At 45.8% G+C, this 21,104-nt stretch overlaps 1 protein-coding gene across 1 annotated transcript in view; it reads left to right on the top strand.

The window, feature by feature from the left end:
• The window catches only part of CAMTA1 (calmodulin binding transcription activator 1), a 723,509-nt gene that overhangs the window by 12,895 nt on the left and 689,510 nt on the right, over positions 1-21,104 (top strand). The gene's annotated exons all lie outside the window — the stretch shown is intronic.

Below are 21,104 nucleotides of genomic sequence, written 5' to 3'. Positions count from 1 at the left end.
CTTGTCAGTCTACCCTCCTTCCAGCTCTTTTAATACTATGTACCAAGTGTTTCTAATGATAAATTCTGTTAGCTTGGTACCTAGGAAGTCCTGTTGAAGATATAAAAGAAGTTCCTAAAAAATAATCTAAGTCTCCCAGCTTTAATGCTTTTAGATAGCTGGAAAACAACGAAAAAGAAAAAGCACAAAGAGAAATCCTTTCTGGACAGTTGAGAAAGCCCAGCTGATGGGCTGGAGTGACTGAGATGAGAGATAAGTGTGTAGTAGGTTGTTTGTTTTCTGATTGTTAATCGTAAGAGCTCATTGTATATTTTGGATAACAGTCCTTTTTCAGTTTGTCTTTTGCAAATATTTTCTCCAAGTCTGTAGCTTGTCTTCTCGTTTTCTCGATAATGTCTTTCACAGGGCAGAAAATTTTAATTTTAATGAAGTCCAGCTTATCAATTATTTCTTTCATGGCTCATGCCGTTGGTGTTGTAACATTATATCCAAGGACATCTCATTCTTCTCCTGTGTTGTCTTCTAGGAGTTTTATAGTGTTGTGTTTTCCATTTAGGTCTGTGATTTATTTTGAGTTGATTTTTGTGAAGGATGTAAGGTCTGTGTCTAGATTCATTCTTTTGCATGTGCCTGTCCAGTTGTTCAGCACCGTTTGTTGAGAAGACTTTGTCCCTTTCTGTTGCCTTTGCTCGTTGGCAAAGCTCAGCGGACTGCATGTCCGTGGGTCTGTTTCTGGGCTCTCCCTTCGGCCCCACTGATGCATGTGTCCGTTCTTCGGACAGCTCCACACTGTCCTGAGCACGCAGCTTCATGGTAGGTCTTGGAGTCAGGGCATGCCAGTGCTCTGACTGTGCTCTTACTCAATATGGAGTTGGCTGTTCTGGGTCTTCTGTCGCTTCATGTGACTTTTAGAATCGGTTGGTTGATGTCCACAAAATTACTTGGCTGGGGTTTTGAGCGGGATTGTGTTGAATCTATAGATCAAGTCAGGGAGAGCTGACATCCTGACAGTGTTGAGTCTTCCTGGTCAGGGACGTGGATTATCTATCCATTTGTTGAGTTCTTTGATTTAGTTCATCGGAGTTCCGTTGTTTTCCTCATATAGATTGTGTACATATTTTGTTAGATTTATATCTAATATTTTATTTTTGGGGGGTGCTAATGTAAATAGTATTGTGTTTTAAAATTCAAATTCCACTTGTTCATTACTGGTATATAGGAAAACAATAGATTTTTTAAATTAAATTTATTGGGGTGACATTGGTTAATAGAGTCATATAGGTTTCAAGTGGGCCTTCCTGTGGTATGTGACCTGTACACTGCGCTGTGTACACGCCATCCGTAGTCAGATCTCTTCTGTCACCACATATCGGTCCCCCTTTATCTTCCACTGGCCCCTACCCTCTCCTCCCTGGTAACCACCATACTGTTGTCGGTCTGTGTCTGAGCTTCAGTTTTATATCCCACATATGAGTGAGATCTTAGGATTCTTAGCTTTTTCTGTCTGACTACTTCAGTTAGCATGATAGTCTCAAGGTCTGTCCATGCTGTTGCAAATGGTAATATTTCATCTTTTCTGATGGCCGAGTACTGTTCCATAGTACGGACACGCCACGTCCTCTTCGTCCAGGCCTCTGCTGAGGGGCACTTCAGTTGGCTCCATGTCTTGGTCACCGTGGATAATGCTGCAATGAACATAGGGGTTTATCTTTGAAAATAAATGTTTTTGAGTGTTTCAGATAGATTTCCAGAGAGGGATTGATTGGTCATTTGTTAACTCTATTTTTAGTTTTTTTTGAGGAACTGACAGACTGTTTTCCATAGTGGCTGTACCAGGTAATGTTCCCACCAGCAGTCAGTGAGGATTCCTTTTTCTCCACAACCTCTCCAGCATGTGTTATTACCTGTCTTGTTGATAATAGCCGTTTTAACAGTGTGAGGTGGTATCTCATTGTGATTTTGATTTTCTCCCTAATAGCTAGTGAAGTTGAACATCTTTTCATGTATCTAATGGCCATTTGTGTGTCTTCTTGGGAGAAATGTCTGTTCAGGTCCTTTGCCCATTTTTTAAAAAGATTTTATTTATTTTATTTATTTATTTTTAGACAGAGGGGAAGGGAGGGAGAGAAACATCAATGTGTGGTTGCCTTTCGCATGCCCACAACTGGGAACCTGGCCCTCAACCCAGGCATGTGCCGACCGGGAATCGAACTGGCAGCCCTTTGGTTTGCAGGCTGGCACTTAATCCACTGAGCCACAGTAGCCGGGGCCTTTGCCCATTTTTTAATTGAATTGTTTGTTTGGTGTTGAGTTGTATGAGCTCTTAATAAATTTTGGATACTAGCCCTGTGTCCGAGCTGTTATTTGCAAATAACATCTCCCATTTGGTTGGTTGCCTTTTTGTTTTGTTATTGGTTTCTTTTGCTGTGCAGAAGCTTTTTGTTTGATATAGCCCCATTCATTTATTTTTGCCTTTACTTCCCTTGCTTTTGGGATCAAATTCATAAAATGTTCTCTATGACCAAGATCCATAAGCTTAGTGCCTATGTTTTCTTCTATGTACTTTATTATAGTTCCATATCTTATATTTAGGTCTTTGACCCATTTTGAGTTAATTCTTATACAAGGGGACAAACTGTAATCTAGTTTTATTCTTGCATGTGGCTTTCCAATTCTCCCAGTACCATTTATTGAAAAGGCTCTCTTTTCTTCATTGTGTGTTTTTGGCTCCTTTGTCAAAAATTATTTGCCCATATACCTGTGGTTTTATTTCTGGGCTCTCAATTCCATTCCACTGGTCAGCATGTCTCTTCTTCTGCCGGTACCATGCTATTTTGAATATTGTTGCTCTGTAGTATACTTTCAAGTCAGATAGTGTGGTGCTTCCACACTACACTTGCTTGTAGTGTGGCAAGCAAAGCCTCATTCTGTTTTTTCAGGATTTGCTTGGGGGCTCCTTGGGTCTCTTGTGGTTCCATATAAATCTGGCAAATTTTTTGTTCTGTTTCTTTAAAAAATGACATTTGGCCCTGGCCAGGTAGCTTAGTTGGTTGGAGCATTGTCCTGTATACCAAAAGGTTGTGTGTTCGATTTCCAGTCAGGGCTCATACCTGGGTTGAGGATTTGATCCCTCGTTCAGGCGCATAAGGCAGATTGATGCATAAGGGAGCACATAAGGGGGCTCTCTCACATCGATGTTTCTCCCTAGTCCCACCCCCCCCAAAAAAAATCAGGGGACATATCCTTGGGTGAGGATTAAAAAAAAATTACATTGGGATTTTGATGAGGATTGCATTAAATTTGTATATTGCTTTGGGTAATGTGGCTGTTTTAACTATGTTGATACTTCCAATTTATGAATGCAGGATATCTTTCCATTTCTTTGTATCTTTTTCAGTCTCTTTTATAATGTGTATTTTTTAATATATAGGTCCTTCACTTCCTTTGTTTTTTCCTAGGTATTTAATTTTTTTGGGTGCAGCTGCAAAAAAAGTTTGTTTTTCATTTCATTTTCTGAAGTTTCACTGTCAGTATATAGGAAAGCAGTGGATTTTTGTATATTGATTTTGTATCCTGCAACTTTACTATATTTGTTTATTATTTCTAATAGTTTTTTAGACTTTGGTATATTAACCATCTATAATTACATATTAGTTCCAGGAGTGTTTCAGAAGGCCAAGACATTTGAAAAAAGAGAGCCCATCATTCTGTCTGCGGCTCATGGCTGAAGTAGTCCCTTTTAAAGAGGCCAGTGTGGGTTGAACTGCAGGGAAGGGGCAGTGTCCTGCCCCAGAAGGTCAAGGGCAAGGTGTTCCTGTGGGGGCTAGGAGCTCTCCTGAGAAGCTGGCCAAGATGGAGGCTAGTCCTTTGGAAGCTGGGGTTCTTATTTAGACAGGGCTTCAGGAGGCTGTTTTCAGAAGAAGGTGCAAAACACTTAGCTATACTTACCTTTTTAAAAATAAGGAAGGAGTTGAAAGAAAGGGGAGATGCCATTTGCTTCCCATTTCTGAGAAAGGATACATTAAAATAGCTTGAAATTAATGTGGATCTTTAAAATTGAGGTCAGAGTATAGCCATTTCCCATTTTTCCTGACATGCCTTTGCTGTAGCAAGTCTCCCCTTTCCTGACATCAGAAGACTGTTGTTAATGTGCATGTTAAAGTTTTATTTTGTATTTGTACTGTTGAACAAAATTTAGACTTCCTAACTCTAATTGGTTTATTTAAGAATCATTTTTGTTAAATGCTTTAATTATTATTAATTAAAATTTTTATATTTAAGCATTTTCCAGTGATTTTTAACAATCCATTTCTCAAGCAATTCAGAGCACCTGCTGTGTGATGATTATGTATTTTTTATTTCATAAATGAGGGTAGTGAGACATAAGTGTTTGGGAATTAGCATTTATCATCATCTAACACACTGTGTAATTTTTTTTATCGTGTATTGTCTGGTTAGAGTGTTAGGCCTAGGTGGACTGGAGCCCTCACCTGCTGTTTACCGATGTGTCCCGGGAGCTTAGAACCGCGCCTGGCTTGGAGTGGGTGCTCAGTGACCGCCACTGGCTGAGCACACGAAGACGCGAGCGGCAGGTGCTGTTTAGGTCTGCCGCTCCAGTGTGCTGCTGAGGCTTTGTCCCTGAGTTAGACAGCCTGGCTGAGGAGTCGTCATTGGTAGCTCCAGGGAGATCCGTGGGAGCACCCCCTGACAAGCTCGGGGTGTGGAGGGAGGAACAGAGTGCGTGCTCTCGGCACTCACGCAGGCCCCCCAAACCATGGAGGGGGATTGAGGCAAGCACACTCAGTCCTCCCTCCAGACACAGCCGTCAGATGGGTCCCTCCTGCCTGCCTGAGGTGGGAGTGAGGGGGAGGCAGGAAACCAGGAGTGGCCTCGGGGAAGAAGCCCTTGCCATCCTTGCCATGCGGAAGCAAGCAGCGTGGGAGAGGGAGGGCCACCCCCCAGCCTGTCCCCAGGTCACACAGTACAGCACAGGCAGAAGGGTGGCCAGGTCTCCCCAGAGCCTATGTCAGAAAGAAAGAAAGAAAGAACTGACTGGGGGGGGTAGATGTGACTCTAGACATTTTTCTGTGCCGTTGAGGTCACATATTTTATTTAACTCAGAATAGGTTTACTGTACATGTGGCTTTGTAACCTGGCTTTTCTCTTAATGTCTGGTATGCATCTTGGGCCTTTTTGACAGTGACCCATAGCATCATGTGTATTGACTGCGAATCGCAGTCTGTTGGGTTTCATGCCGTCATTGGCGCGTTTAGCCGTGTTTTTGAGGGCCTGATCTGCACCAGGCGCTGGCTGCGGATGGCAAGGGTACCAGACAGACACGCTCTTGTTCTCGTGGGTCTAGAGTTGAGAAGAAAAGACAGTACCTAAGTAAACTGGTAGGTAGGAATTTCAGAGAGTGCTAAGAAGAAAACAGAACAGGATCCTGAGGTGTGAGTGCTTTAGGTGGGCTGGTTATGGAAGGCCTTTCTCAGGAAGTGACATTTGAGCTGAGATCCAAATGCTAAGAGGGGCCTAGCCACTCTTCTGCGGGGAGAACATTTTGGTCAGCAGGGATAGCAAGCACCAAGGCCCAGAGGTGGGAATGTACTTGGTGTGAGGGACAATGAATGTGACACGGTGGCTGGAGCAGAGTGAACATGTGGGAGATGAGCCAGGCAAGGGACGAGGGGTGGGCCCTTGAAGCTTCTTGCAGGCGGAGGACTTGGAACTTTACTTGAACAGTAACCGGAAGTCACTGGACGATGAGCCATCGGGAAGTGAGTGACGTAATACAGATTTTTTAAATTTTCAAAGCCTTTCTTTGGCTGCCGCCTTTTGGCTGATAGGGAAAGCAGAGAAACTAGTTAAGAGGCTGGTTGTAGTAATTGGCAGTCTTGGTAAGAGATGATGGAAGTACATGCAATGTCCGTATCAGCATGTGGATACCTTTGGGGGCCGTTGTTCTTCCTACCACGGAGGTCACTGAGAAAGCTGAGTGCGGTGAGGATGGAGAAGTCTCACCATTGGGTTTGGGCACCTGGAAGCAGAGTGTTGGGTGCAGAGACCCAGGTGGAATGGGTGGAAGAGGGAATGAGGCGAGCATGTGGGGACCGCAAGTATTAAGGCGGAAGAGGCACGGCTCACAGAGGGAAACGCCGAGCACGGCTCCCAGAGAGTGACGCGGGAGCCCTGGTGTAGCCCAGAGGTTCAGGAAAGACCTCTAAGGAAGGGGGATGCGTGTGTTCCTGTGCATGGGGACGGGCTCCCCAAGTGAAGAACCCAGAGTGAAAGCAAGAGGCAGCTTGCAGAGGACGAGCTAGGCGAAGAAAGGGCGTGTACGGCTCTGTGGAAATTGGCCGAACGCACTGGTGGCGCTTCCGGTTGCCTCTGGTCAGTGGCCAGACCACTGTCAGCAGCCACTACAGGTGCACACCCCCCTGTCAGATGCCGCCAGCATCCCATGGGTGGTTGGCCGAATCTCTGAAGTCAGCGCAGAACTTCAGCCTTTCATTCCTCGTGGACCAGCTGTGGTCTGGCCACGACTCAGTGCCACGGGAGAGAGTGCAGAACTGCCGTCCTTTCCTGCCTCAGTTTCTGTCTTTACTTCATTACCTTTTAATAACGTTCATACTTAACAGTCTTTATTGAATGCTAGGTTCTGGGCACAGACCCCTGCCCAGGGCGCTTGTGTTCAAGAGAACCCGCCTCACAGCTGATGGGGCACCCAGGCTGTCGCCTCCTGGAGGCGCGGCATCGGGTGTGCTCGCTCCTCCCCTTCTGGGGCTCCCGGGCCCCCCAGCCAGCTCTTGGACCCTCTGCTTGCCTCATTATTGTGGCCGCCTGCTGGAGCAGACCAGCGCTTCCGGCTGTCGGCCGAGCTCCCACTCCTCATCCACAGTCACCCCTCGCTCCTCCAGCTGGTCGCCTAGGGACTCCTCATGCCCCTTTTGGAGCTGTAGGAGCCCACAGTGCATGATCACTGCCTTCCAGATACTCTGACTTTCCCGCCCGCTCTCCTCCTGTTGTACCCGCTGGACAGTCCCGGTCCTGAGTAAACCCCGTCTCCTGGGGTCTCTGCCCGCCCCCCCCCCCCCCCCCCACGCAGCTCAGTGCCACTGGGGCAGACCAGGATGAGGAGTCAGGCTTGTACCTTTAAATTCTCCGTCACAGCCTCAAGTGGGCTGCTCACACCACCCAGTTTTCTGGTGCTCTCCACCAGCCCAGGGTGCTCTAGCTCTCCACGGCCACCCAATCCTTTCTGCCTTCTTCTCACTGATGCCCCCTGTGTTGTCACCACCGCCAAGCTGTGAAGGGGTCTTCCTCTCTGTCCAACGCCAGTCTGTTCACAGGCGCTCTGGAGCCCAGGCCATTCTCTGAAGGACTTCAGTCCAGTGGCTGCCTTGCATCCTCCCGCACCATGACCCCCCGCTCCCCCCCGCCCCGACCACGCAGATTAACGTGCGGAGGCCCTCTGCTGTATCCTTGTTGCACCAAAAACCAGCCAACCTCCCTCTCCATCAATAGCCCCATTGTTTTAAGCTTTAACAGCGGAACGTCTCAAGAAAGCAGCGCACGTACTCCCTCTCCTTTTGCGCGGCCCAGTCACTGTTCAGTGCTTCTGTCCATCTTTGCCAATGACACACAAATCACCAAACCCAGCAGATGTTCTGGACTCTCTTCACAGCCTTCGCCATGGTTGCCCCTTCTCCCTCCATACGCTTCTCTTGGTGATGACGCCATCTTCTGGGTGGTCCTTCCCCCCTTCTCCGCAAGTCAGGCCTTCCTTCTCAGTCCAGCCTTTCAAGGGCGAAGTTCCTCGGGGCTTCTGCCCCGCAGTCGCCTCACACTTGTTGCAGTCTCCTTAAGCGCGTTCATCTCCCCACGTCGCTTGGACACCGTCTCTGCGTCTCACATTCAGCCCGGCCGCCTCAGATGCTTACGCAGACGCTGCGCAGGCACTCTGGGAACACCTGCGGCCCTGCGGTGGCCTTCGTTTTCCTCTGTGTCCCTCCACCAAGCCTCCCTCTGCCTGTCTCTGTCATGGGTTGCTCTGGTCCTTTTACAGGGGCCTGAAGGTGCCTGTGGATGCCATCCCAGGCTCCTGTGTTACATACGGCAGACCGCGCACGTGCAGGGTTACAGAGGCGGCCAGTTGTGCTGAGACGCTTGACCCAAACATGAATAGAGCACGGGTTTGTTATGCGACAGTGTACACTCTACAGATCTAGTGGTGGGTGTGTGACCGCCACAAAATGAAGAAATGACACACCCACAAATGATACCTCATATTACGACATTGGTAACTGGGATGAAAAAATCTGAGATGGAAAAGTCACAGGTAATGCCTAAAATGCTGAGGGTTGTCGCCTGCATCCAGAATGTGCAAAAGAACTCCATTTCAGCATTTGTTCAGTGTTGGAGGTCAATGAAATAGGGGTGCGGCTCTTTCCTCTCGTGGACCCTGTGCTGTCTTCACTGGACCCCTTCCACTGCCCCAGCACCACTGTCACCCCCCTCACCTGGACACCGCAGGAGCCTCCTGTGTGACCTCCTGGCCTGTTCCCTGGATCTCCTCTATCCTCACCGCAGCCACTTATCTTTTTTATTTATTTTTTAAATCCTCACCCGAAGACATTCTTTGCATTAAGGGGAGAGAGGAGCTTCGATCGTAGCCCCCTGTATGTGCTTAGACTGGGAGCTGGCTCCCGGACTGGGGAGTGTACGTGTCTAGACCGGAGGTCGCACAGACCTGCACCTAGACGGGATCAGACCCGCACCCAGGCCTGCGCCCTGACCAGGGACCAGCGCTGTGCTGTGGGACGCTGGCCCGCCAACTGAGCCGTGCTGGCCAGGGCCCAGCCGGGTTTCTTTTTTAAAATAGTAAAGTGTGAATCAAGTCACGTTTTCCCACTGTTTTCTGGATCTAAATTTAAACATGTTAAGATGGCTGTTAGGCCCTGGCTGGTGTGGCTCAGTGGATTGAGCCTCAGCCTGTGAACCAAAAGGTAGCTGGTTCGATTCCCAGTCAGGGCATCATGCCTGGGTTGTGGGCTGGGTCTCCAGTAGGGGCACTTGAGAGGCAACGCACATTGATATTTCTCTCCCTCTCATTCTCTCTCCTTTCCCCTCTGTCTAAAAATAAATAAATAAAATCTTAAAGATGGCCATCAAGTCCTGGCTCAGTCTGGCCTCATCTCATACCCATGCCCCCATGTTCCATGAGCCCAGCCCTGCTGTTCTCAACGCTTCTTCAGTTGTGCTTTGTTCTCCCCACCGTAGGACTCTGAAATGTGCTGTTTCCATTCTATCATGCACAATAATCTATTGCTGCACGACCCTATTACTATAAACTTAGTGGCTTTAAACATTGTACACTTAGGTACATTTTCTGTCTCACAGTTTTTGGGCCTGGTGTCCATCATGGCTGAGCTGGGCCCCCTCCTTTATGGTCTCCCCCAGCTGCAGCCAGGGAGTCTGCTGGGCAGGGCTGGGGTCTCATCAGAGGGCTTGATTGTGGAGGGACCTGGTCTTCCTGGTCGTCAGGTTGTAGCAGCACTTTGGGGGAGCTGTTGTTAGACCGTGGGCCTCAGTTTCTCGTTGGTTATAAGCTGAAGGTGGCCATTAGCTCCTTGTTACTTGTGCCGTCCCAACGTGGCTTCTTGGCGCAAAGCCAGTGAGGGAGAAGGCGCCCCAGCGAGAAGGGCGCTCCAGCCCTGTGCTGGGGTCACTTGGAACCACCCGTGTCCCAGCACGTGGCCGAGTTCCGATGGTTTAGAATCAACTCACATGTCCTGTCCACATTCAGGAGGGATGCACCCTGGAATCCTTGCCCCACTGCACCTGTCACTGCACCTGACTGTACTCGCACGTGTCCTTGAAAGAAGGAGAATTTCCATGCACCCTCCAGAGCAGTGCCTTCTGGGTGGAGTGCCCTGGGCACGGGGGAGCTGAGCCTGCCTCTTGGAAACGTGACGTCTCAATGGTGGCGATGAGCCGATTCCCAAGTGTAGGTTGAGACAAGGGGAGAAATCGACTTTCTCAAATTTCTTCTTATTCCTCCTTTCCTTCCTTTCATTTATTCCCCAGTTATTTACAAAATTTCCACCACGTGCCAAATGCTAGAGACAGGATGAACAGGGCTGTTTGGAGTTGTGTGTTAGGACAGGTTAGTGCGGACCGAATCCATCATTCTCTGGAACGGGCCTCTCCCATGGGGCTGCCGCTGAGCCTTAAAGGGTCTTTAGAAAAAAGTGGGAGGTCTTTTTGGGTGTCAAAAACACCCTCTCTGTGAACCTTCGAGAACCAGCCTCTGCTCCAGGCCAGCGCTCTTTCTGTTGGTGGGTCTCACCCCTGGCCACATAGGAGAATCAGCTTTTCGAACGTGCCTGGCCTGGGCCCCAGCCCTGACGGGGCAGACTGAGGTCTCAGGGGCAGGCCCGGCTGCGGACTGTGAAAGCTCCCTAGGAGGTTCCGAAGCACGGCCAGGATTTAGAATGAGCACCTTCAATCTACCGTTGACTGCTTTCAGAGGAAGTCTGAGTTGCAATTAAACAAATTGTAGTTAAAAGTAAGCAGAAGGCAGTCTGGAGGGGAACATTTGTAATAGACAAGTAGGCTTTATTAAATGTTCAATTAATGTTATTAGAACACAGATCCTTTGGAGCCAATGGACACTTCTGAATTTGGATTAAATCTTGTAAGCCGCGGGTAACAGTCAGTCTGGTGTCTGTTAGGGACGAGGTGTTATCCATTTCTGTTTCTCCTGTAGCCTTCTTTATCCTTCTTTCCTGTCTGAATATTTCAGCCCAGAATTGATGAAGCATCTGTTTGTAACAAATTATTTTTTTCTCTTTCCCATAGTTCATCTCCCACAGTTAGCTACTCTCCTCTGTCCTTACCTTAAGACTTTGATGTGTGTTCCACTTCCCACCCAATTCTGAAACACTGGGACAGTGAGCATTCCTGATAAAGTGGTCATCCGGTTCGGAAAGACAGTATTTTGCAAGATGATCAGTTTCTGAGAAGCTTTAGATATGAGGACACTTTATAATGTTGGCAAGTGAGGGAAAGACCTGGAGAAATGATCAAAGGAGGTTAGCTCAAGCCTCATGTAGAGAGCTCTCAGGGTAGGTATTGGCTGCTAATGGTCTCTCCTAAGTTTTTTATTAGTATAGTCTTATTAGTGGGAGAGTAATTACAACCACCTTTGTTGTAAATTCCCAGATTTCTCTCACTGTCCTGGTCCTGTCTGACACTGGCATAATCTCACAATGTCAGCAAACTTAGTGTGGTTCTTCAGATAGTTCACAGAGGTGTAGTGAAGATTAATTTCACTTTGCTTTCTTTCTCTTACCAAAATAGTTGTTTTCCTCGAAGCCCATCCACTAACTTTCCGTTTTCCTACTGTTTGACTGTTTTCCTACTATTTTGCATTATTCATTTGTACCACCGAAATCTCCTTGTGATTCTCTGTAAATTGATGCCAGTCTTCATAGCGTAGCCCTCTATCTTTTCATTCTTTTACAAAATTGTATTGGAGATGCAATTTACTCTTTAATTTTTAAATGTGCGCTGGAAATGGTATATGTACTTACATATTCATGTATGCTTCATGCATGCAAATAAATGCTACATGCATTTACGTATATGTACACGTGTGTGTGGATGAGAATTGGGAGTGGTTATAAGAGCGTTCTCAGTAGGAGTTGCGCACCCACACTAGCGAACACAGCTTGGCGCATACCGCCGGCGTTCTGAGAGTCTGTTGGTTGGGCCAGGCGCGCTCCCCACTGTCCACTGCGCCTCCAGCACTCCGTGCGTCTGGGGTGGTCATGCTTTTCAAGGGTGGTTTGGAGGGTTCACTGAGTTAAGAGGTACAACACCTAACAATACATTGCAAAACATTAGTTCACTTGCCCACTTGTGTAGTAAATTATACATTAACTAAGACACAAAAAAATACTAATTATATAAAATGCAAGTTTGATACGTTGGATTACATTAAAAGAGCTTCTGTTTTTCAAAGTCACCAGTAAGAGAATGAAAAAGTGAAGTCATAGAGTGGGACTGGCCAACAGAGGCCTGCAATCAGGATGTTTTGAGATGTCCTAAAAGTCAGTCAGGAAAAGACAGTCATGCCTGATAGGAAAATGGGCAAGAGACTGGAACAGGCATGTCACAGAAGGTCATTGCTGAACCTCATGAGTCATCAGGGATTGTCAAGTAGCACCACAGCAAGGCACTGCTATGCACCCAGGTGACTAAGTTAAAAATGACAAGGTCATGTTCTGGCAGGGAGCAGAGCGGCGGGAGCTTCCCTGCTCTACCTGGGAGCATTGATGTTGGGGGTAGGGAAGTAGACACCGTGGTCTCAGTGTCCCCCTGCACACGGGGGCTTCCCGTGGGCAGTGCTGCACGTGCGCACCAGAGACAGGTGCACAAATGTTCCCAGGGGCGTGCGTCCACGTCCTAAAAACCAGAAACCGCCCAAAGGCTCACCAGCAGCAGAGTGGAAAAATTAATTGTGGTTTATTAAAATGATTGTCAAAGTGCGGCTGCAGAGAGGAATGAGCTGATGCCATGTTTGAGACACAGATGACTGTCCCACACACAGTGTGGTGCGGAGGACACCGGGTGCTCAGGTTACATGGTGTATGGTTCCGCACATGAGTTCAAAGTGGTTCAGAAGTAGGAGGAGTGCGTGTCCGGGGCCGGGGGGACGTCTAGAGTCGTCGCCTTTGCACAGTAGGGTGGGTGTGTGAGCGAGGCGTCTCGGGGGCTGGGAATGTTCTCTTCATTGATGGCGAGTGTGATGCCTGTTACACATAAATACACCTAGGATTTGCACTCTTTTCCCGTTCGTATATAATATTTCCATAAAATGGCATATAGTGCAAAATAGATTATTAGAGAGCAATGAGAAATGACCAACGTACAGGCACGTGCAGTAGCTTGGAGGAGTCTCTCAGGATACAGTGTTTGATTCTATTTTTGTAGAGTTTGAAAAGAGTCAGCGCTAAGCCGCCCTTCAGGGAAACAGAAGTAGCTCGTGTGCATCAGTCAGGATCCAGTCAGGGGAGCTGAACTGCTGTGAGTGTTACGGAATAAGGGATTTGTTTATTACAGGAATAAGACCATGCGCAACTGTGGAAGAAGTGGGAAAAAATAGAGCCCAGGGAGAAATTGGAGGGTCAGAGAAGAGTTAGGAACCCTATCCTGCTGCACTGTCGGGGCTGGCCCAGACAGCCGGGAGGGGGCCTCGGGGGTCAGCGTCGCCTTCTGCTGGGGGAGGCCACAGAGAACCTCGGATAAACTGTCGTCCCTTGCAAGGCTGCTCCTTCCTTAGGTCTGCTGCTCAGTAGTGAGCGGAAGGTGGGTGCTGGGGACTGGGGTTCTTCCTTCGGTCAGGGGCAGCGGTTGGGGGACAAAGCTAATCTCAGACAAGGAAACCTGTGGACAAGCTGGAACCCTCTGACACCTCGGTTTCTTCCTGTCGCCACCTCTGACGGCACAGGCCTTTAGTGGAGGCTGGTCCACTTCTGCCTTTTAAGTGCTGGGCAGACACACTCAGAGAAGGGGATCCTGGGAAATTCCCACTTAACCAAACTCATAGGGGTAGAAACTGCCACAGTGATGGGTGTACAGCTCTGAATATCCTGAGAGTGCGCTGTGGTATACGAATGATATTTCAATAAAGCTGTCAATTAAATGAAAACTGCCGCAACTTGAAACCTCTGAAGAAAAGCAAGGTAACAGCACAAAGGTCAGGATGTCCGTTACCTTTGGGAGCGAGTTGGAGTTGTGGAAAGGGGTTCGGGGGTGAGAACACTTCTTTGTTCTTGGGCTGGGGTCCCCAAGTGCCTGCCTTACCACGCGGGCCCCTGTAGGTGCGCGTTGCAGCGCACGGACAGCCGTGCGTCCAGTGCAGCGCGCAGGCGGGCGCGGAGCCAGGCGGCTTACCTGGTCATGGGGCGTGGTGCCTGTCGTCTCCTAGCTGGCTCTATGGCGATCAGAAGATGTTAACGTGGGTGCTTTAGATGTCCTTCCTTGAGATAGAGAAGGTGGTTGGTTCTGCCAGTTTGTGTTTGTGTTACTCACCTTTTACTAGGGATGCTAGAAGGTATCTGTTAACAAGGTCTCCAGGTCTCCGGGCAGGTCTGGGAGGACGTTTTGAAAATTGGTGAATGGGATATTTCTGTCATTTTTTACTGTATATATTTGATTTCAAAATTTGAACTAATATTTCTTTGTACTTAAATATAGGTTTTACAGATTCATTAAAACTTTGACATCAAATCTGTTTTGATAATCTGAGAAATTGAAACATCCTCATCATCTAAAACTTCCTGGTAAATGCCTGTGTCTGCTCTTCATTTACATGGAGCCACTTTTCATTTGAACGTTTGTCAGGGCTTTTTACATTCTTTTTGTAATGAGGAGGACACAATTGTCCAAATACAGGTATATAGCTTTCCTGCCTGGGGCTGTGGTTGTATCTTATTTAGGAAAAGGATGTGAAGGTTTTTACAAAAGTTCAAAACAAGAGTATTTTGTACCTTTTGTAAAGACTGGAAATATTTTCACTGTAGTAATGTAGACTTTTAGCTCCTTTTGTGTAGAACATAATTAGCATGTTTTTTGAATGAGATGATTTTTTATTGATATTTATTAATTTTATTCTTTTTTATTGTTTATTTTATTAGAGCGGTCCCAACTATTTTCTCCTTTGCCCCCTCCACCAGCCCACCCCTCTCGCTGCCCCCAGTCACGCCCCTTTGCTGTCCATGTCCATGAGCCATTTATACTTGCTCGTTGACGAGTCCCTTCCCCTTCCGCCCGCTATTCCCTCCCTCTTTTCCTCCCTCCTGCAGCTGTCAGTCTGTCCCATGTTTCCATGTCTCTAGTTCTCTTTTTCTCTTTGGTTTATTTTGTTCATTAGATTCCAGTTATAAGTGAGATCATAAGGTATTTTGTCTTTTGCTGACCGGTTTATTTCACTTGGCATATTAGTCTCCATTTCCATCCATCCTTTTGCGAAAGGTAGGAGTTGCTTCTTTCTACTGCATAGTATTCCATTGTGTAAATGTAACACAGTTTTTTAATACACTTACCTCCTGATGGGCACTTAGGCTGTTTCCAACACTTAGCCAGTGTCCGTAGTGCAGCTGTGAACAGAGGGGTGCTTGGGTTCTTTTGAGTTGGTGATTCGGGATTCTTAGTGTATATTCCCGCCAGTGGAGACCCCAGAAGGCAATTGGATGTGGACCTGGGCACTCCAGAGAGAGCTTGAAGAGGCCGACAGTGCAGGCGAAATTTCCCAAAGAGCGCAGGGAGAACGGGAAACAAGAGAGCTTCTAGAAAGGGACTGCTTCCCCAGCCGTCTGGAGAATGAAAGAGGAGGAGGAGAACAGGAGGGGATGGAGCGTGTGAAGGCGATTCAGAGGAGTGAGTGTTGGAAAGAAACGGAACTGGGCTGTGGGTTCCAGAAGGCGAGGGGGGGCAGTCGCAGGGAGGGGGGGCCCCAGGAATCAGCGGTGCTGGCTGCAAAGGTAATTACATAAATATTGAGAAAATATGCTCGATTTATATGTGATTGAAGGTGCCAGGAAGAAATGCAGGGTTATTTATTTAAATGGATTTGGGACAGTTGGCTTACCAATTAAAAAAACAAACAAACAAACAAACAAGCTTAGGTCTCTATCTCATACTTTATACCAAAGTAAATCTAAACATTAAATATAAAAAGTAGAAACACAACACTAGAAGAAAATATAGGTCCATATTTGCACAGCATTCAGTGTTTTTATCATAACACCAAAATTAAGAGAAGGCCGATAAATTGGATTATATATAAATTCACCATTTCCATGTGGTAAAAATACCATAAAATTAAAATGTAAATGGCATAGTGGGAGAAGTATTTGCCACATGTTTGACAAATAAAGGTTTAATATCCTTAATATATAGAAAGCCTATCAATAAAAATGAGTAACTGGAGATTTCTGAGTAATTGGGTAGGCGATTACTCACTGAAGATATATTTATCTCCACTGCTAAAATTTTTGTAAAATGACAGAAGGAATCAAAAGATATAAACCTAGAGAAACAGGAAATACTGGAGTCAGGAACTTTTGTTAATGGTAGACTAAGCAGCTGGGCCCTCTTTCCTGCAAGTAGAAGAGCTGGACTCAATTTAAAACAAAGTTTGTGTGAAGGTAAATGAGAACTTGGCAAAACAGGGAAGCATTGTGGGACCAAGATTTGGGGTAGTAGGGAAGCTCATAGATGTGAGACCAGTTTTGCGGATCTGCTGATTCAACAAGACGCAGGCAGATGAGAAGCTGGGAAGCTGAAGGAGATCTTGATGGACTCAAGGGACTGGCGGGTAAAGGACAAAAACTGGAGTTTGGTGCAGACGAGGAAGGAGCAGCCTGGGAAACCCCCGTAGGCTGTGAGCAAAGGCCCCGAAGGCCTGTGTCCTAGGAGACTCGCCTCTCGCAAGCACTGAAGTCCAGCTGCAGGTTCCCTCAGCCCTTGACTGGATCAAGGTGACCTGGCCAGAAGCAAGTGCAAATACTTTCTGGAAGAAGATAACATTTTCTTTCCTTATTAAGACTCAAATGACCTCAGAATTTATTTACAATGTCTCACATTCACTGGGCAAATGAAAATTTAAGACAGTTTGTCTGAAAACCAAGAGAATCAATAGACAGTGGCAGTGGGTGCAGTGGATCTGGATAATAAAGTTGTCAGAAAGGGTGGTGCACGGCTTTTCCCTTACCCGTGGGGTGTGAGCCACGGCCCCCAGTGGGCGCCCGAGCCTGTGGACAGTCCTGAGCCCTGTATCTGCTGTCTTTTCCCCCCGGACATATGTACCTATGATGAAGTTTAACTTATAAACTAGGCACTTTCATGGATAGTATATTTGTTCTTACCGTAGATGTAGCAACCTCAACATAGGATTTCTTTTCTTTCCTTATTAAGTCGAGAACCTTCACCTTTTCACTTAAAGGAAGTACTGAACGGCTTCACTTGGGCACATCTGAATCACCAGCAGCAGTGTGTGTGCGCTCTGGGGTCATTATTAAGTAAAATGAGGGTTACTTGCATGCAAGCTCGGAGGTGCTGCAGCAGCCGATCTGACAGCTGAGATGGCTACTAGGTGACCGCCGGGTGGGTACAGAGGGTGGCGGCGCCGGACAGAGGGACGATTCATGTGCCACACGGGGCAGAGCGGGCGGTGTGAGAGTGCATCACGCTCCTCGGGATGGCACGCAATTTAAAACTTAAGAACTGTGTATTTCTAGAAATATTTATTTAAATTTTGGACCGTGGTTGACCACAGGTGGTAACTGAAACCGTGGACAGTGAAACCGTGGATAATGGGGGGATACTGTATATAATGTGTTTAAGTAAATAGGAGGCAAGATTAAGGGTCAGAACTGGAACTGAAAGAAAGGGAATCAAATGTAAATTCTAGAATCGAAGGACTGTAAGTGAATCAATATTAAGATCTCAATTGACGGAGTTTAAGAATAGATTGGTAGTAATAAATTGAAAATAAATATTCATTATGATGAAATATGGAAAGAATGCATGCGAGATACATAAAAGAATGTAAGAGACGTGATACTCAGTGAAAATAGCGAACAAATCTGTAATTCAGTAGGAAAGGGAGGAGGAATGCTGTGCAGAGGCAGTATTTGAAGAGGTAATGGCTGAGGGTTGTCTCTATCAGACAAAGCATCAAATCGCAGACTCAAGAGGTAATAAAGACTCCCAAAGTGGACAGATAGATTCAGTAAAATCTCACTGAAACGCAAGATTGCAGAAAACCCAAAATAACAAGAAAACTAACAGAGAAAAATGACATATCACATTCAAAAGAGCATTAAGAATGACAGCTAACTTCTCAACAGGAGATGTCAAAAGACAATGGAATAATTTCAAAATGCAAACAAGAAGGTAGATTGCCAGACTAGACTCTATATCTAGCAAAGATTCCTTCAAAAATGAAAACAAAATATCACCTTTTTACAGCCACAAAAATGGAAAGAAGTAATCACACCAGACCTGTACTAAAGGGAGTGATGAAGATTCTTCTTTGGCAGAAGGGAAATGACCCTAGGTGACAGCTTTAAGATGCAGGAAAAAATGAAGACCAAAGTGAGGGTAAATGCAAATTAATACCGATATATAAAGCAACAGTAATAATGTCTTACGTGGTTTAATTAAAACTATATAATAGCATGTAAGTTGTGGGGATGTAAATAGTGTTAGTATCCTGTAGTCATTGCGTTGTCCAGAAGGTGGTAAAAATATTAATTTACTTAAGACTTCGATAAATCAGGGATGCATTTTGCAACCTCTAGAATGCTCACTATAAGAATAGTGAAGCACGCGCACAGGCCGCACTCACAGAGGAGCGCGTGGCGGCGGCGGCGGCCAGGCAGAGGCCAGGAGGGCAGAAGGGGAGTGCGGAGCAGCGTGTAGGAAAATAGGGAGTCAGCTGCGAGGTGACAGATTTAAATTCAGGCTATCAGTCATCACTGCTAAATGAAAGTGAACTAAAATTCTCAATTAAAAGAAAGATTGAGAGAGTAGATAAAAAAGTGGATCACAACTCTACTGCTTAAAAGGATACAGAAAAGTGGAAAGTAAAATGGTAGAAAAGGCTATATCACTCAAATGCTAACCCACAGGTAAGTGGTATACCTATGTTAAAAGAGTGGGATTTAGGGCTGAAAAACATGACTAGGGATAGAGACATTTTATAATGTTAAAATACTCAGTTCAGCAATTGTACATCTATATGCACCTAAAAGCTTGGCCTCAAAATGCACAAGGCAAAAATTGGCAAAGCTAACAAAGAACACACAAATCCACAGTCATAGTGGTAAATTTTAATATACTTTATTAACTAATAGAGTAAACAAAGAATCAGTACGGATATAAAAGACATTAATGAAACACAATCAAATTGACCTAATTGTTCTCAGTGGGTTTAATAGTAGGTAAGATAAAGGAGAGAGAACTAGTAAGTTGAAAATAATAAATATTAAAAATGAAATATAACCGTGAAATAGGACATAAGACACTACATCCAATCACTATAGATTATATACACTTTTCATATGAACGTAGAACATTTATCAAAATTGCTGATCTGTAAGGGAAGTCTGGACAAATTTCAAAAGGTTGAAAGGAGACTCTCAAACTTACAAAGGTAAGCTTACTATATGAAAAATCAATCAGTATAAATCACTAAATAGGGTAAAGCAGAAAAATTACATGTCAATAGATGCAAAAACTGCTTTTGATAAAATTGAACATCCATTCAAATGAAATCCCTTAACACATTATGAATGAAAAGTAAGTTCTTTAATTTGGTAGAGGTTACTTAGAAAAATCCTATAGCAAATATTCGTGTTTAATGATGAGAAGCTGAAAGTTTTCCCCCTGAGACTCAGAAAGAAGAAAGTTATTTTCCATGTCTACTCATCATTTTACTAGAGGTCCTACCTGGTTCAAGAATAATAATAAAAATAAGTGCAAGGATCAGAAAAGGAAGACTAAAACTGATTTTGTAGATGATGCGATTGTGTATATAGAAAATCAAAAAAAAATCCCTTTATAACTTATAATTAATAAATAAGGTTGCAAGATCCAAGGTAATGCTGGACACAAGTGCAATTTTACATACCAACAACACACAGAAGATAATACAATATTTGCAGTAACAATCAATCAGATTTTTCAAAACAAATCTAAACATGCAAGGCACCTGTACAGAAAACAATAGACATTATTGAGATAACTTAGAGATCTGAATAGGGGGATATACCATGTTCATGGATTTGAAGACTTAATATTGTAAAAAATTCATCTGTACTTTCAATACCAATCACATATGCCAGCAGATTTTTTGTGTGCGTTGAACTTGATAAACTGGTATTAAAATGGACTTGGAAATGTACACAGCATGGACTAGCCAAAACGATTTTGAAGAACAACAGACTGAGCTGATTTGTTCCACTGGATAACAAGACTTACTTTAAAGCTATTGCAATGAAACAAATGTGTTAGTAAAATACTAGACAAGTGAACCAACCAACTGAAGCAGGCCAGACCGGACCCAGACCCGCTGGGCTCTTAATTCATTACACAGGAGGCACCGACAACAGTAGAGAAAGAGTGGTCCTCTCAATAAATGGTGTTTAGTTAGACGTTCATGTGGGAAGAGAGGAAATGTGACCCCCACCTGTACCACACACACACAAATGATTGCAAATCTGTATCAGTCTGGATCCCATCAAGAAAGAAAACCCAGCTCTGGCTGGAGTGGCTCAGTGGATTGGGTGCTGGCCTGTGAACCAGCGGGGGAGCTGGTTCAGTTCCCAGTCAGGGCACAGGCTTGGGTTGCAGGCCGGGTCCCCGGTGCGGGGCGTGCGAGAGGCAACCACACATGGATGTTTCTCTCCCTCTCTCCCTCCCTTCCTCCCTTCCCCTCTGTCTAAAAATAAATGAATAAAATCTTAAAAAAGAAAGAAGGAAAGAAAGAAAACCCAAACAGTAAATTGAAAGAAAAAGTTTAATATGAAGAACTTTAAACTCTAACAGGGAATTGAAGTAATGGAGGGGGTATTGGCTAGTAAAAAGTGAAAACTCTAAAGCATGTACGAATAGCAGATACACAGAGCGGGGCTGAGGTCGAGTCCTGCTCCCTCCAGATCTTGGCTTGAGGTCACACTGCCTGCGTGGTGGAGAAGATGCCATGGGTCATGCTGGTAGAACCTGATAGGAATCTGCCCTCTGGAACTTGCCCTAAGTCACCACAGCGTGTCTTTAGAAAAGCTCTGAAGCCACCTGAGGTAGGGGGAGCTGGGGAAGCTGCTCGCTGCTGGGGGTGGCTGGCCTCTGCCTCCTACGCTGTCTCTGGACCCAAGAAGCCACCTGCCCTGCAGGACCGGGGCACCGGTGAAAGTGCACCCCTGGGGGAGCCGCCAAGGTTCTTGGAGGTGGGGTTGTGGAATAGCACATTTTAGTAAAACACCTGGCAGGCTGTGGTATACGGGTATTACCAGGATGCCACAATGGGAACAGTG

This window comes from Pteronotus mesoamericanus, unplaced genomic scaffold (genome assembly GCF_021234165.1).
Source record: "Pteronotus mesoamericanus isolate MK-2021 breed Mesoamerican mustached bat unplaced genomic scaffold, CSHL_Meso_final contig_557, whole genome shotgun sequence".
Classification (NCBI taxonomy): Eukaryota; Metazoa; Chordata; class Mammalia; order Chiroptera; family Mormoopidae; genus Pteronotus; species Pteronotus mesoamericanus.
The sequence above is the reverse complement of the archived record's forward strand: the minus strand, read 5'-3'. Positions and strand labels throughout refer to the sequence as shown.